Source organism: Musca autumnalis, unplaced genomic scaffold (assembly GCF_047663935.1).
Source record: "Musca autumnalis isolate F117 unplaced genomic scaffold, ASM4766393v1 scaffold_1, whole genome shotgun sequence".
Classification (NCBI taxonomy): domain Eukaryota; kingdom Metazoa; phylum Arthropoda; class Insecta; order Diptera; family Muscidae; genus Musca; species Musca autumnalis.
Genome location: NW_027411644.1, coordinates 261,738,990 through 261,756,499, shown reverse-complemented (window position 1 = coordinate 261,756,499; position 17,510 = coordinate 261,738,990). Strand labels below are relative to the sequence as shown.

Below are 17,510 nucleotides of genomic sequence, written 5' to 3'. Positions count from 1 at the left end.
TTGTTTTTTCATCAGCTATCGAAAGAAATACTTAAAAGAGAAATGCACAGTGGGCTTCAATGCAATTTTCGGGATTTAATATTTAAAATCAATTTTTAAATATGATTGTACCCTTCGATTTTTTCTAAAAAATTATAGTTAAACTACGTTCAATTACAAAAATTTTAAGTTCTAAATCGTAATGGGATTCGAATAAATACTATTTTTTTCGAATTTTTTAAAATTTTGGTTGTACAATATTTGTTAGTTTACTACATTGTACTGTGAAAATTTGTATTTGTTTCGGTTCAAAGTGTTCATATTTATAATTTCTTTGTTGATAATTGAGTTCTAAGTTCTATCTGACGTATTGTTTACTAATTTGGAATAATTTGGAATTTTCGCTGATGCATTTTCAAAATCGAAAAATGACGCAGTTTTTCAGATGGTTGAGACAAATTCATAAATATAAAATCAAAACAAATATTTATAAATTAAACTTTTAATTTTTTTAATAAAATAATAAATTTTGGACAAAGGTATAAAGGAAAAATTGTATTGAAAAATTTAAAAAAATTCAGAAAAAATAGTAATCGTCCGAATCCCATTACCACATGAGGCTTAAAATTTTTGTAATTGAACGTAGTTTAACATATATTTTTTTTGAAAAAATCGAAGGGTATAATCATATTTAAAAATTGATTTTAAATATTAAATCCCGAAAATTGCATTGAAGCCCACTGTGCATTTCTCTTTTAAGTATTTCTTTCGATAGCTGATGAAAAAACAAACAATTCAAAAAAAAGATGGTCCCATTTGGACCAATATTAAAGAAGTTATGAGTATTTATTTGGACATAGTTCTTTAAAAATGTGATAATTTCAATAGGCGATATCTCTGTACCGTTGGTCAAAAAAAAATTTTAAAATATACTAAAATGTTCTGTTGGCTAGGAGCATTAATTGAACCAAAAACAATTGAAATCAAAAATTACTTTTCTCCGAACTGTCCGATTTCACTTGGAATTCCCCATATGTACAATTATTTCATAGCATATTTTGTTTCAGTATTTTTGGTATTTTTCTGGTGACACATTGCAAGAAATTGTCATGCATCGTGTCGTGCACGACATTTTCGGAAATTTCATCAACGAATCGTCGACGAAAATGTCATCGAAGACTCAATTTTCTATTGGGTTCCCAACATGTCATTTTTCAAAACAAAAACAAATGTTCTCTTGTCTAATTGTGTGAGTGAGCAAATTGACACACACCGGCAGCACGTGGGACCCCAAATTGAACACTGCTACACTACGATAATCGTACTGTACCGCTTACTAAAAAATCGTAGTGAACCCGAGTCGGTACACTAAAAATCGTAATGCACCGCAGTCGTTACAGTATGATTTACGTTATGCTCCAGTACAGTATCACTAAAATATTTTTTAAAGTATGTGTTCCATAATATCGCTGTAAACAGGGTCACTATAAAAACCTTCGGTAAAAATGTCCAAAGCATCCCTAACCACACAAAAATTTTGAGTATTTGTGTGGTGGCACCACAAGGATTGGACAGACAGGGCCTAACTTTGAACATAAACTAAGTTTCGATAATATTTAAAGATCCAAAGTTTGGACCAAATCGGTTGCTACGTCTATAAGAAATCGCGCGTACCATTTTAGCGAATATTTTCGATCTTTTGTCGGGGAGGTACCGGAAGAAATTTCATCTAATAAGCGAAGAAATATTACAATATCCAAAGTGTGGACGAACGCAGTATTCGGTTCGAGCTCTCCAGTCACTACATATGGCGCCATATGGGTTTTTTGAAACATTCGGGATGTTTTATCAAGAAGTGTGGACTTGCCCCTGAAAAAACTTTTACTGCCGTACTTGAGGCAGCGAACGCAAGTTGCTTCAACAAAAATCAAAGTGATTCATCATCAACAATTTTGTGTGGGAGTTACCCGAAGGAGTGGACAAATATAGTCCATATTCGAACCTGATCTATATCCGGTAGATATATTAGGATGTGTAAAGTTTGGACCAAATCGGTCAATCCCATCAAGAGTTATCGCACAATATTTCTGAACATTTTTGACCTTTTGTGGGGGAGGTACCTGAAGGAGTGGACCGATATAATACATCTTCGAACTTAAAATAAATTTGGACAAAATATTACGAAGGCCAAATTTTGGAGATCGGCTCGAGAGTTATATTTCGCTCCAACCACCACACACGGTGTCATAGGGGTTTTTGCAACAGTCAGGCTATTTTCTCAGGAAGTATGGACTTGGCACTGATAAATCTTGTATGGTCGTATGGGAAGCAGTGAATACAAGTTGTTACAACAAAAATCAAAGCGATTCGAGAGCAGGTCCTAAACTGAACTTTTCCGAACTTCTGTGTGGGAGGTACCCGAAGAAGTGGACCGATTGAGTCCATATTGGAACCTCATCTAAGTCGGGTATGAATTTCACGATATGCAAAGTATGGACCAAATCCGTTACCCCCTTCAAGAGATATAGTGCGCACACATTTTCCGAACATTTTCAAACTTTTTTGGGGGAGGTACCGGAAGGAGTGGACCAATATAGCCCACCTTCGAACTTAAAGTATAGACAAAATATTACGAAAGCCAATTTTGGATCGAATCGGTTGATCCGTTCTAGAGTTATCATGCGCTCCAGCCAGCCAGACAGACGGACGGACATGGCTAAATCAACTCCAAATTATCTAAAACAAATTTCGTCCAAACATGCTTGGGGTCCAAAACCATTATTTCGATGAGGCAGATTTTGCCCGTATGAAAGTGTATATACACTCGTTAGCATAAATGCTGAGGGTATAAATAGCACACTTCGTGTAAACGCTACTGTAATTTATTGAAACGGTTCTTAAAGATAACAGTCCTACCTAACTATCAAAAAACAATGAACACAATATCTTTTAAAATTTCCGAGAAATTGCTATTTCTTTCTCCTGAAATTTGCAAAAATTTAGTATTTTCGAGAGCAGGTCCTAAACTGAACTTTTCCGAACTTCTGTGTGGGAGGTACCCGAAGAAGTGGACCGATTGAGTCCATATTGGAACCTCATCTAAGTCGGGTATGAATTTCACGATATGCAAAGTATGGACCAAATCCGTTACTCCCTTCAAGAGATATAGTGCGCACACATTTTCCGAACATTTTCAAACTTTTTTGGGGGAGGTACCGGAAGGAGTGGACCAATATAGCCCACCTTCGAACTTAAAGTATAGACAAAATATTACGAAAGCCAATTTTGGACCGAATCGGTTGATCCGTTCTAGAGTTATCATGCGCTCCAGCCAGCCAGACAGACGGACGGACATGGCTAAATCAACTCCAAATTATCTAAAACAAATTTCGTCCAAACATGCTTGGGGTCCAAAACCATTATTTCGATGAGGCAGATTTTGCCCGTATGAAAGTGTATATACACTCGTTAGCATAAATGCTGAGGGTATAAATAGCACACTTCGTGTAAACGCTACTGTAATTTATTGAAACGGTTCTTAAAGATAACAGTCCTACCTAACTATCAAAAAACAATGAACACAATATCTTTTAAAATTTCCGAGAAATTGCTATTTCTTTCTCCTGAAATTTGCAAAAATTTAGTATTTTCTAAAAATACCGTTTCCAATATAAATTATAGTTTTTTTTCACACAAATGTACATTTTTTCATATATGAGTTTTTATAAGAGTTATAAGAGTTTTATGAAAAGGAGTAATTTTTTCAATGATGGAAAAAATTAATTCTTTTGAAAAAAAATTTGAAAAAATTTTTTAATTTTTTTTCCAATTTTTAAATTGTTGAAACATATGAAAAACTCAAAAATACTCATATTTTGATGCAAAATATGAAAAAAAAAAATCAAATTTTTAACTTTGCCCTTGAATTCCTCCTGCAACCGCTATACCGAATTTGGTGGCTTTTAATGTGTCGGAAAGCTAAAAGTATTAACTGTCGACCAAAAAAGAACTATGAAAATATCTCTATCCGTTCAAAAGTTACAGAGTTTTGACCAGGAAAAACGATTCTAAACCACTGTGCGGCGCACAGTGGTGCCGTTCCCTTGTAAATGTGGACAAAAATAGAAGGAGTTGACCTTGGTCAATGAATTTTTTTACAAGTACTTATGAGCGCATAGGAATGACAAATTCAAACTTTGGTTCAAATCGGTTTAGATTTGGATATAGCCCTCATATATATCTTTCCCCGATTTTGCTACATCCCAGCCAATTTTGATCGAATAGCCTTCAAATTAAATATGTGATATTTTCATAAGCCCATAATTATTTCTACCTATTTTGAGAAAAATCGGTTCAGATTTGGATATAGCCCCCATATATATCTTTCCCCGATTTTGGAATATCTCAGCCAAATATAAAACGAATTAGTCAAATAAAGTGAATTGGTAAAGTGAGGCAAAATAAGAAAACATGGATTTTTCGTTCAAACCGTCTATGATAATCTGGTTGTGTCTCAAAGAATCGGATTTTGTCGGATGTAATTTTTGCATAATTTTATTCGAAAGGGATTTCTGTTTCATGTACCAAATGGCCGAAGCTGCAATTTGCTGCAATTTTTAGATACGCTCCATGAAAGAAACGAAATGCATTAGTTTTGTATAAAATGTTATTGCGTCAATCAACATAACGGTACTTTTTCACAAAGAGGAAGTCCATTGACCACTCTTTAATTCCCATTTCAAAATATGTAATAATTCCATTAACTTCTTTTAATACAGTTCCTTGAACATGTGGTCCGTTTTTATATAAATTTCAATATAAATCACCAACGAAAAATGTTCTATGTGTGAGGGGCTATAACTTTATAGTAACACCATATATCGACAAAATTCTTTCAGAATTGTCCTATTTCAATTGTTCTCTATAAAATGAAATCATAAAATTTTAAAAAAGTCAACAACACATTTTTCGATTTTTGTCCACTGGGGCACCATTGTGCGGCATAGGTAAGCAACATTCCTCTTTCAGCCAGTCCTGGTATATTGATGATGAGCAAGTTATACAGGTATGGTCCTTGTAGTGATTCTTGTTTGAACAACCTGTCACTCTCACGCAAATGGCTCCCACCCTCAAAAAACTTGACACCACCATGCAACAAGCCGTTTGCCATGCCATATCGAAGCTTTGTCGAACTCCAAGCGTACCGCAATGGTCCCATTTTCGTCTTAAAACCTTTAACTACGATAGTAGGAAAATGTTACTATAATTTCCACACATATGAGAATAAGCTTCAGGTTTCCTGAACGGTACCACTAGGCCTTCTTTCCGGATATCGGGAAATAGCCAATGTCGAGACAGTAGTTAAATATGATAGTGAGAAAAGGATGGCGGTTTCCCTTGTTCTCTTTAGAGCTTTTTGCTGTTCGCCGTGCTATGTCTGTTTCAACAAATCCGTTATATTCCAATAGAGATTATGCATCTGATTTTAACTTGTTTCTAAATTCAGTCAGCGGCTTGCTATTTCCAAATCGTCCCACAGGGGGGAGGTATTCATCTTTGCTCGGGACTTGTGAATATCCTACATGTGATCTGCCATGGTTTCTGCCTTATGTGAGTTATCCGAGATTAATCCGATTCTAACAGCTTTCACCCCTTTTATTCCCACCTGTCTTTGGCAACTTTACACAGGAGGATGTGGGAAATATTTTTGTTAAAAATTTTAACCCTCATGCGGTTCATCAAAGGGGTCTTTTTGGTCCTTTTTTCGAAAATCTTTCAAAAACTACTCTAAACTGTGATCATATCAAATCCAAATATTCTACAAAATTGTTCGCCATACAATTTTACTATATGTCTCAGAATACACCAAATCTCTAAATGTTATCTAATCGCCAGGAATCTCTAAAAATGAAAAACACGTTTTAGGGTTAATGTCTGACTTCATCTGAGTTTATTCAAAAAAAAAAAAAAAAAAAAAAAAAATTCTTCGTCAAATTTCACTATGGGTCGCCACCCTAAAACGTGTTTTTCATTTTTAGAGATTCCTGGCGATTACATAAGATTTACAGATTTAGTGTATTGTAGAAGAATTTTGTAGAATATTTGGATTTGATATGATAACATTTTAAATGAGTTTTTGAACGATTTTCGAAAAAAGGACAAAAAAGGAACTTTGATGAACCTTTTTAAACAAAATATTCCCCACATCCTCCTCTGTAAAGTTGCGAAAGACACTATATACCTAACATGCAAGGATTCCAAGATATTTTAACTCGAATATTTCGAAAAAAAACTAGAAATGGGCGGAACTTGCCCCGCCTACTATGGTTACTTTCCGATGTAAACTTTAAAAACGGCAAATAAACGTGTCTCATATTTTTAGCTCTACTTTCATAATGCCCACAGTTTTTACCATCATTTTGAAAAAAAAAATGAATTTTGTGTAATTAGCGCCGCCATACAACCCAGCTCAAGTGTATTCTTGGAATATAAGAAGAACTATTTTCTTTATATAAACGATGTTGATTGGTTCAGTCAGTGGAAGAATTACATATGTTCAATGTTTATGATACACCCTCCGAGCTGAGTATTTGGGAACAATTCTGTTAAGCTCTGTTGCTTCATAAAAATATTGATTTTAAAAAGAAATAACTGCGTGAATAGTGAAATAAAAGAAGTTAAAAAGAAATTCTGTCAGCACACTGCCTGTAATGGATGCAATGAAAAACATTTTACGCTGATATCCGTTAGGTCAGTGAATCGACAAGAGAGGTCTAAAGAATTTACTTAATAATAAAATATTTTTACCACGCAGTTTTTAATTACACTGTAGCATCGCATAAGTTGCCTGTGACATGGTTTCGTAGGGTTTAATACCTCTTAATGATGCCTATATTCAAAGATTATGAATATCAAAGGGAAAAATGTTATATGGCACTCTTGTTTTAATAAGCTAAACATGCAAATGATGGTAAATGTTAATATTTAAAATAATCCACCTGGATAGCAACACACCTCCCCTTGGCCATTTTATGCTTGACAACACTTCAGAAGATGGGTTAAAAAGTTTTAGCATACGGCATAACTTGAATGGATTGTCAAAGGCAGGATTACATCATTTTTACGGGTATCCAAAGAATGAGAGGACATGGAAAACGCAAGAAATTCGTAACATCATTTCGTTTTCAAAAATAATGTGCGTGTTATTGTCCGCAAGACAAAATATGTTAACAGTCGGAAAAAGTTTTCACGTGGGTTAACAACGGTCGTTGTTCATCCTCGCCGTCATCCTCTCGTTTGTTGTTAAGGCAACATCGAAATGAAACAACAATTCCATCCATTTGGGATAAGTGAAAATTAAAATGATGTAGCACGCCCTCAATGACAAGATTTAACTCCCCGTTTGAACGTAAACACCTACCCTAGGCTCCTATGGAACACACACTAACCACTCTCGTAATGTTCGGGATAATAAATTCTGGTTTCTGGCATTTAACGCTCTATGAATGAGGAGAATAACTAGAGAGAGCTCCACGGCGAACTTAACTGTCATAAACACCCACCATTTAAGGCACATCATCATGTGAAACATATAATTTAAAAAGAGTTTTAAGAAATATTAAAAAAATGGAAACAGTTACAGTAAATGAAGAGGTAGCGGTGGATATACACATCACACCCAACCACCGACCCACCCACAGCATGGTGTATGGTGGTTCTGTCTCCATGTGGTGATAAATCGCGTTAGGCAAAGTAATGTAAAGTAATTTGAAAAATTGTAAATTTTATGCAAATTATGTTACAGTCAACAGCACCGACAGTTTTGTTATTACCAGCTACAATGGCTGATTTCAATGGAAATTCAATTTGTATCTACCCCCAGCCCTCGGCTAACCACATTGACTGGCGTTAACAAAAGCTATAATGAAAATGGAAATTTCCTTTTGACAAATATTTACAAAATCCAAAGTAATTTGTAATCCATGGATTACAGCTTAAGAAATCGAAAATGAAGCAGCAGATTTAAATCTTTTCGTGTTTGAATAATTCAATTGATCGAATGGGAAATCACTTCAATATCTTAGAAAAGACGTAGAGAAAAAATATGGTCTTAGGGTCTTTACATTATTTTAGGCGTGAACGAAAATAAAAAAATAATTTCGTTATTGGTACACATAAATGTACGTATAAGGAACCTTTAGTGGCTAATAGTGGTACTACAGCGATATTTCATTTAACAACTGACAGCTCATGTTACTTTAAAAATTGCCCGTTGAACTCAATGGATGGCAGGAGTAATCGACCGAAATGGCATAAAAGGAAACATTACGAGATGAACTAAAAACGTTTCTGGCCAAACAAAGAAAACGCGAATATTTACCATTAAAATAGTTTTATTGTATTCTCAAGTAATGTCCAGCACGATTCATAGACATTTTCATGCGCTCAAACTAACTGTTGAAGCACTTTTTCCACACCGATAGAGACACCTCAAAAACATAGTTTTTGAACGCTTTTACAGCGTCTTTGGCAATAACTGCTATTTTTCTGGCTCATGCGCATAGTTCCGCATCACGATGGTAATTTTTTTGAAATTTATTGCCGCGATCAACACGGGTGCCAACGAGAAAAACCCCATTTTTTCCCGTCAGGTATTCATGCAATGTCAAATGTTAGTTTGTGGAATAAATGCCCAATGATGCCTCTATGTCACAGTATAAAACATGACGATCTTGCATTATCCGTTCACGCACGGCTTATTTTTTAACACAACTGCCGTTTTTGGACGACCCTGACGATCTTGAGTTTTCATAGAGGTACTTTATCGACATACAAAGATTTCATTTGATCGATACACTCTTGTCGTGATTATCCACGTCGAAAGTTTTTAATTTTTATATCCTCCACCATAATATGGAGAATATAATAAAATTTGTCATTCCGTTTGTAACATCGAAATATTCATATTCTTGATCAGTGTAAAATTCTAAGTCGATATAACCATGTCCGTCTATTGAAATCAGGATAGAGCTCGCAATTTTTAAGATAGAGCGTTGTAATTTGGTATAGAAGTTTCTATTACTCTTAGCATGTTTGGTATTGCAAATAGGCCACGTTTTGATATAGCCCCCATAGAACGGTACGACTCGATTTTCAGTATTTTGAAGGTTTTAGCTTCATTACTTACTCTTACTTAGCTGGCCCATTACAGAACATTTTTTCCATAAGCCGAACTAAGACAAGATATCCAAGTCTCTCCATTTGTTGCTTCGATTTTTAGAATACCACGCCTTGTCATCTCTTCTTCCAGTTATTTGCTCCATCGAAGTCTTTTACTACCTCAGAATTATAGGAACCAACGTCAACAGTTGATCCGATCTCAATGGACGCATTGCGCGTCGACACCATCAACTTGTTCTTCACGCCGTTTACCGGGGTAGGTGTCGATCTGCATCTTTAGGGTCTTCCCCAGGATTTGCCGCAGGGTAAATATTTGGTCAATGGTGGACTTGCCAGGTCTAAAGCCGCATTGGTATGGTCCAATTATTTCGTTGACCATAGGCTTTAGTCGTTCGCATAATATCCCTGACACTATATTGTAGGCAATAAGGAGAAGACTTATGCCCTTGTAGTTGAATCATATAGTCTTATCTCCTTTCTTGTGGACGGGACAAAGGATGCTCAGGATCCAATAGTCGGGTATGCGGTCTTCCTGACAGATGGAGCTAACTAGCTGATGCATACACCTTATCAGCGTGTCGCCTACGGTTTTAAACAGGTCGGCTGGTAGGCCATCAGCTCCTGATGTCTTATTATTCTTCATTATTATTCTTCATATTATTGCTGTCTTTTTCTCATCTTGGCCGGGTGGTACACATTCAATACCATTTTTTGGGATTGGATCTGTGGTATCTTCGTCGACTTCGCTACTATTGGATACCAATAGTTTGGAAAAAGGCTCTTTCCATATCCTTAACACACTATCTTTCTCAGTTTCCAAATTACCTTGCTGGTCTATACAGGAGGATGTGCCTGTACCAAAGCCATTAGTTTGATGTTTCACTCTTTGGTAGAATTTTCGGACTTCATTCTGGCTCCTGTACATTTCGATGTTTTCACATGCACACTTTTCCATTTCTTTCTTTTTCCTGCGGAAAAGACGTTTCTTCTCTCTCTCTCTCTCTCTCTCTCTCTCTTTTTCTCCCGAAACCTCTCTTGTGCGCTACGCGTTGCTACTGATTGTAAAGTAGCCCTATATGCCGCATTTTTCTTTTCGGTAGCAGCACGACACTCCTGATCATACCATGGATGTCTTGGTGGAGGTCTCTGGTATCCAAGTACTGTTTGCATGGAGTGGACAACATTTTGCCATTGTGCTGATATGTATGCTGTGCCTATTTGTTGTGATTGCAGATTACCGATGTCCAACTTCCGTGTTGTGTCTGTTCGCACTTTGTTTGCTACGTTTAACCGGGTGCGTACCTTTGCTGCAACAAGGTAGTGGTCCGAGTCTATGTTTGCTCCTCGGAACGATCGTACATCCAACACGCTCGATGAACGTCTTCTATCTATCACAACGTGATCAACTACCATGTTTTTTGCCGCTGCGAAGTCTATCAGCCTCATTCCATTGTTAGATGTTTCACTGTGAATACTGAATTTCCCGAATATTGGGCCAAATCGCCTAGTATAATTTTAACGTCATGGGCAGGACAACGGTCATATGCTTCTTCTAAGCGCTCGTAGAATATATCTTTGATCTGTTAGTCCTTGTCTTCGGTCGGGACATGAGCGCAGATAAGGCCATCTACAGTGCGTCACATTTAGGTGTTGTTGTGACGCCTTTCCCGTTCCTGTATGGCACTAATGTCGGCCTTGAACTTTTCAAGTACATCTGCTTGGACTTTGCCATGTTAAAACCGTTCACGACCGTTCCTTGGTATCTTTCATCTCACACCGAAAAGGCTGAAATTTGGTACTTAGTCTTCGTTGGGCGTATAAAAATCTCCCTAAGAATTTTGTCGGTATAGGTCCACGCCTTCGTATAGCCCCCATAGAATGGTACCTTCCGATTTTCGGTATTTTAATAGTTGTAACCTCAATATTCCTCCGAAATGGCTGAAATTTGGTATTTAGTCTTCGTTGGGGGTATAAAACTTTCCCCCAGATATTTGTCGGTACAGGTCCACGCTCTAATATAGAACGATACCTCCCGCTTTTCGGTATTTTGAAGGTTAAAGCCACAATAACCCATTCAAATGGCTGAATTTTGGTCGTTTGTCTTCGTTGGAGGTGTAACACATTCCACTTGAAATGGGTCCACGCGTTCATATAGCCCCCATAGATCGATACATTTGAATGTTGTGTCTTCAAAATTCCACCGAAATGGCTAAAATTCGGTCCAAGCCTTCATATAGCCCCTATGGAACGGTACCTCCCGATTTTCGTTATTTTTAAGATTGTGACCACAATAACCCACTAAAATGGATGTAATTTGGTATTTCGTCTGCGTTGGAGGTAAAAACCTTTCAGACTGAAATTCGTCGGTATAGGTCCATGTTTCGATATAGTCCCCCATAGAAGCGTACCTCTTGATTTTCCGTATTTGTAGGTTTTAGCCACATTATCTTTCCGTAATATCGGAAATTTGGTATTAAGTCTTCTTTGAGTCAAAAATTTTCCGCCAGAAATTTGTCAGTTGTAGTTCGACATATTTATATAGCCCGCACACAATGGAACCTCCTGAATTTGGGTATTTTGATGTATTGCTTTACCGAAATTGCTGAACTTTGGTATCTTCTTCAAAAACGGAAGGAAACTAATTGTTTCAATTTAGTTCAATACAAAACGGTTCGACCCGGCCGAACTTTACGCCATTCTTCCTTGTTTTATTTTTTTTTTTTCACTGTCAAACTTTCCAAAAAATGTCAAATGGCGTGTGGTAATACGCATGCCAGAAACTTTTTTTAGTTTTCCTTGTATTCGATGGACTGGTAGATAGCAGCACACAGTGGTTCAGAATCGTTTAAAAAAACTCTGTAAATTTTTAACGGATAGAGATATTTTCATAAGTCTTATCTTCGACAGATAACACTTTCAGCTTTCCGATACCACCACTACAAGCCACCAAATTCGGTCTAGTGGTTGCAAAGGAATTCATGTTTAAAATTAAAAATTTGATTTTTTTTTAAATTTAGCATCAAAATATGCGTGTTTTGAGTTTTCATATGCTCTAACTATTTAATGAAGGTCAAACACCAATAAACAAACCATAAAAATACAAAAAAAAAACAATTTTTTTTGGAAAAAAATTTTTAAAATTTTTTTCAAGATTTTTTTTTCACAAAAAATTATTTTTTTCTAAAACTGAAAAAAAATGTTTGTCCCAATTTACATTAGGCGAGTTTACTTGCGGCAATTGTCAGTTTGTAGGTGAGAGAGAGTGCTGAGGGGCAAAGGGTTACCATATGCCTCACCTCTCTCTCTCCTACAAAATGACAATTGCCGCAAGTAAACTCGCCCAATGTAAATTGGGACTTCCTTGGGTTATCATAAATTCTAACAAATCTTATAAAAACTCATATTTTAAAAAAATGTGCATTTGTGTGAAAAAGCTATAATTTATATGGGAAACAATTTCAAAAAATTGAACAAAGTGTTAAATGAACCGTACTGAACTGGTACAAAAGTATATTTGTAAACGAGACTTTGTTTCAAGCTCTTCCCTAAAAGTTCTAGTCCATTAATTTTGGAATTTCACTAAAATTGTAAAAGCTACGATAATTTATTAAAACGACTCTTAAAGTTAAAAATCCTACCTACTTAACAAAAAGCAATGAACACAACGTATGTTATAGTTTCTGCGAAAGAGCTGCTTTTTCTCCAGAAAATTGCAAAAATTACGTATTTTCCAAAATTGGGAAACATTATTCGTCTTTAGAAGCACGCCACGCCCACACCTTCAAATATTTTATCTAATTTTTTGCTTTCCTTAGTTTTAATATGTTTACTATCGAATAACATATAGCAATGAAGGAAAATCTATTTCTGAACCACTGTGCAGAGGGACTACGATCACCAATAACTGTCGAAAAACGGAAATACTGACAGACCACATCCATGATATCCATCAATCTTTGGCGGATATCCTTGGCATCCTCGCTGATGTGGCGGCGAAAGTAATAGAGAACAAACCGTCCCCAGTGAACTTCAGCACTAGCAAAAGGCGGCCATGAAACATTTTGCTATTGACAAGATACCGGACATTTTTATGGAGAAAACTGGAGAAGCCGTCATGCTTTTTCTGATCATCCTCTCCAAACATTGCTTTAACATTGGCTGAAGCACTTCTGGTCTAAACCGAAGCTACAGGTCAATTTTCCCTTAGTAACACTTTGGGAACTTGTTTGAATGATTTTTTTCTAAACCGCATTAACCGAGCCATCGATAGAGGAAGAATACTGAGTGACTGTCAGTTCGTATTCAGATCAGGATATTGCACCACTCATACTTTGGTTGCCATTTCTACATTTTGTTTTAGGCCTGGACATTATCAAAGCATTTGACACCATTTGGCAACATGGTATCTTATAAAGGGTGTTTTTTTAAGCCCGATAGAACTTGAAATTGTAAAAAATAACACAAAAAATTAAATTGTAATCAAAATTTTTTTTATTCGAAAGATCAATACGTGGCATTAACATTTGAAAATGATTTCGGGCATATGGGCAACGCGGCTGTTCTTGACGAAGTGCATTCTGGACGTCCAATTTTTGACCACTTTTTCGAGCACTGCTGGCCGTATGTCACGAATAACACGAACAATGCTGGCCTCCAAGGCATCAATTGTTGCTGGTTTATCAGCATAAACCAGTGACTTCACGTAGCCCCACAGGAAATAATCGAGAGGTGTCAAATCGCACGACCTTGGAGGCCAATTGACAGGTCCACTTCTCGAAATCAACTTATCGCCAAATTTTGATTTCAATAAGTCGATGGTTGCGTTCGCCGTATGGCACGTAGCGCCATCCTGTTGAAACCACATCTCCTCCGGATCAATGTCATCCATATTTTCAAACAAAAAATCATTGATCATGGTGCGGTAACGATCTCCATTGACCGTAACGCGAGCTCCGGCCTCATTTTTGAAGAAATAAGGTCCGATGATGCCACCAGCGTGAAAACCGCACCATACGGTGCATTTTTCTGGATGTAATGGAGTCTGTAGGGTCTCTTGTGGATTGGTCTCACTCCATATGCGGCAATTTTGCTTATTAACAAACCCGTTAAACCAAAAATGCGCCTCATCGCTGAACACAATTTTGCGTCTATAAGTTGCGCGAATCGACGACTGATTTTCAAAGTAAATTTGGATAATTTCGTAGCGTTGTTCAAGCGTGAGTCTATTCATGATGATTTGTCAGAGTATACTGAAACAAATAAAAAAAAGTTTTATCAAAATTTAATTTTTTGTGTTACTTTTTACAATTTAAAGTTCTATTTAGCTTAAAAAACACCCTTTACAAGATGCAGTCATCCGGAGTTGATCAACAGGAGGATTCCTGCTGATATACGCAGATGATGCCCGAGGTCAATTGGGACATACCGTGGATGGACGACTAATTATCTACATGCAAACACTCCAAGAATATTTCATCCTATTTCTGGCGCCTACTTGTGGACTGATAGATAGTAGTGGAACTTCGAGCACCAACAACTGACCAAAATCATAAATACTGGCGGACCCCATCCAGGATATCCATCAAACGGTGAAACCTTTGACAATATATTTCGCAGCTTCGTAGATGTAGAGGCGGAAGTAATAGAGAACAACCCGTCCCCAGTGGACTTCAGCAATGAAATGAAAGCTGATGCACCAACAATAAACAACACGGCTAGATAGAATGATGGATCATTCTTTGATCCAGATCTGGTCGGATTCGCAATAGAAAAAGATTGTCCATGAAGTTGTAAGGGCACGATTTATATTTTGTAGAAACGTGTTTATTTAATAATAAGTTTTTATCGAATGACATACAATTAATAATCAACAAATATGGAAAATTCAATATAATTATTCAAAACTAACTTGATGAAAATACATTAACAATTTCAAAGAACATATTTCTAAAAAGTACAAAAATATGTATTATGTCCCTACAAAGGTTTGTGCTATTTACAAGATACCGGACATTGTAATGAAGGAAGCATGAGAAGCCGTCATACTTTTTCTGACCACCCTCTTCAAACATTGCCTTACATTGGCTTCCTTCCCTCGACCTGCAAAGACGCACTTCTGGTTTAAATCCGGAAGTTACAGCCCTTTGGAAATTTGGAAAATTTTTTGAATGATTTCTTCTAAACCGCATTAACCGAGTCATCGATAGAGGAAAAATACTGAGGGACTGTCAGGTAGAATTCACAGCAGGACATTCCACCACACATGCTTTGATTGCCATCTCTATATTTTGTTGTAGGCCCCTCACCTCCAAACAAAAACTTTCGCTGTAAACAGGGCCACTAAGAAAACCTTCGGTAAAAATGTCCAACGGATCCTCGAACCACACAAAAATGTTGAACATTTGTGTGGGTGGTACCGTAAGGATTGGACAGATAGGTCCCAAATTTGAACATAAACTAAGTTTCGACAATATTTAGAGATCCAAAGTTTGGACCAAATCGGTTGCTAGGTCTATGAGAAATTGCGCGTACCATTTTTGAGAATATTTTCGAATTTTGTGGGGTAGGTACCGGAAGGAGTTGACCTATAAGCACCACCTTCGGATTTCATCAAATATTGGAAGAAATATTACAATACGCAGTATTCGGTTCGAGCTCTCCAGCCACTACATATGGTGCCATAGGAAATTTTTACAACTTTCGGGCTGTTTTCTCAAGAAAAATGAACGTGCCCCTGAAAAAACTTTTACTGCCATAATTGAGGCAGCGAATGCAAGTTGCTTCAACAAAAATCAAAGTGATTCGAGAGCAGGTCTTAAAGTGAATTTATTCAAAAATTTTTGAACTTTTGTGGGCGAGGTACCTGAAGGAGTGGACCGATATGACTTATCTTCGAACTTAAACTAAGTTTGCACGAGTCCACATTTTGGACCGAATCGACAGAACCGTTCGATATTTATATTGCGCTCCAACCACTACAAACGGTGTCTAGGTGTCATGTACCTTTCAGGCTATTTTCTTAAGAAGTATGGACTTGCCCAAGTTGCTACAGCATAAATCAAAGCGATTCGAGAGCAGGTCCTAAACTGAACTTTTTCGAAATTTTGTGTAGGAGGTACCCGAATGAGTGGACCGATTGAGTCCATATTGGAACCTCATCTAAGTCTGATAGAAATTTCACGATGTGCCAAGTATGGACCAAATCGGTTACTCCCTTCAAGAACATTTTCCCAACTTTTGTGGGGGAGGTACTGGAAGGAGTGGACGGATATAACCCATCTTCGAGCTTAAACTAAGTTTGAACAAAATATTACGAAAGCCAAATTTTGGACCGAATCAGTTCATCCGTTCGAGAGTTATCGTGCGCTCCAGCCAACCAGACAGACAGACAGACGGTCATGGCTAAATCAACTCCAAATTGTCTGAAACACATTTCGTCCAAACATGCTTGGGGTCTAAAACCATTATTTCGATGAGGTACATTTCGATTGAGGTACATACCAATTTTGGGTATCGTAATATTTTGTCCAAAATTAGTTTAAGCTCGAAGATGGGCCATATCGGTCTACACCTTCGGGTACCTCCCCCACAAAAGTTCCAACATTTTTCTGTAAAATGGTGTGAACGATAACTCTTGAAGGGAGCAATCTATTTGGTCCAAACTTTGCACATTGTATTATTCCTTGCAGATATATATCGGACATGAATATGGCTTATATCGGTCCACTCCTTCGGGTATATCCCACACAAAATTCGGATAGAGTTAATTTTAAGAGCACCTTTTGGATCGTGTTGAATTTTTTTCAGTAGGTTGTCCTTGCGGCCCCCTTTACGACGGTACAATTTTTTCTTGCGTAAGTTTATACATCTCGAGATATTAGCCAAAAAGCTCCATGAAATCCTGGCAATCAAATGGCAAATCCGCAAGATAATTCTCGCAGGGAGTTTCTGATTGGTACGGACTTTGCACATCGTATTATTTCATCCAGTAATGTATCAGGTTAGAATATGGATTATATCGGTCCACTCCTTCGGGTACCTCCCACACAAAATTTGGAAAAAGTGAAGTTTGATTATTTTTTCAGTAGGTTGTTCTAGCGGCCTCATTTAAATTGTACAATTTTTTCCCCGGGGTAAGTCAATACTTCCTGAGATAATGACCCAAAAGCTTCAAAACACTGCCTGCACATACTAAAAAAATCTTCCAAACTTAGTTTAACATAATCTAATATTTCGAGTCCTTTATAAAGAAGTTTGGTTACTGAAAATGTTTGGTATATGTAAATAATTTGGTATAGCCCCACATTACGATTTTAAAACAAACTCATGGTACAAAATATACATTTGTGTTG

The 17,510-nt window shown here is 36.9% G+C and overlaps 1 protein-coding gene across 4 annotated transcripts in view; it reads right to left on the bottom strand.

The window, feature by feature from the left end:
- jdp (DnaJ domain-containing protein) overlaps positions 1-17,510 on the bottom strand; it is a 189,208-nt gene that overhangs the window by 82,163 nt on the left and 89,535 nt on the right. The window lies entirely within an intron of this gene.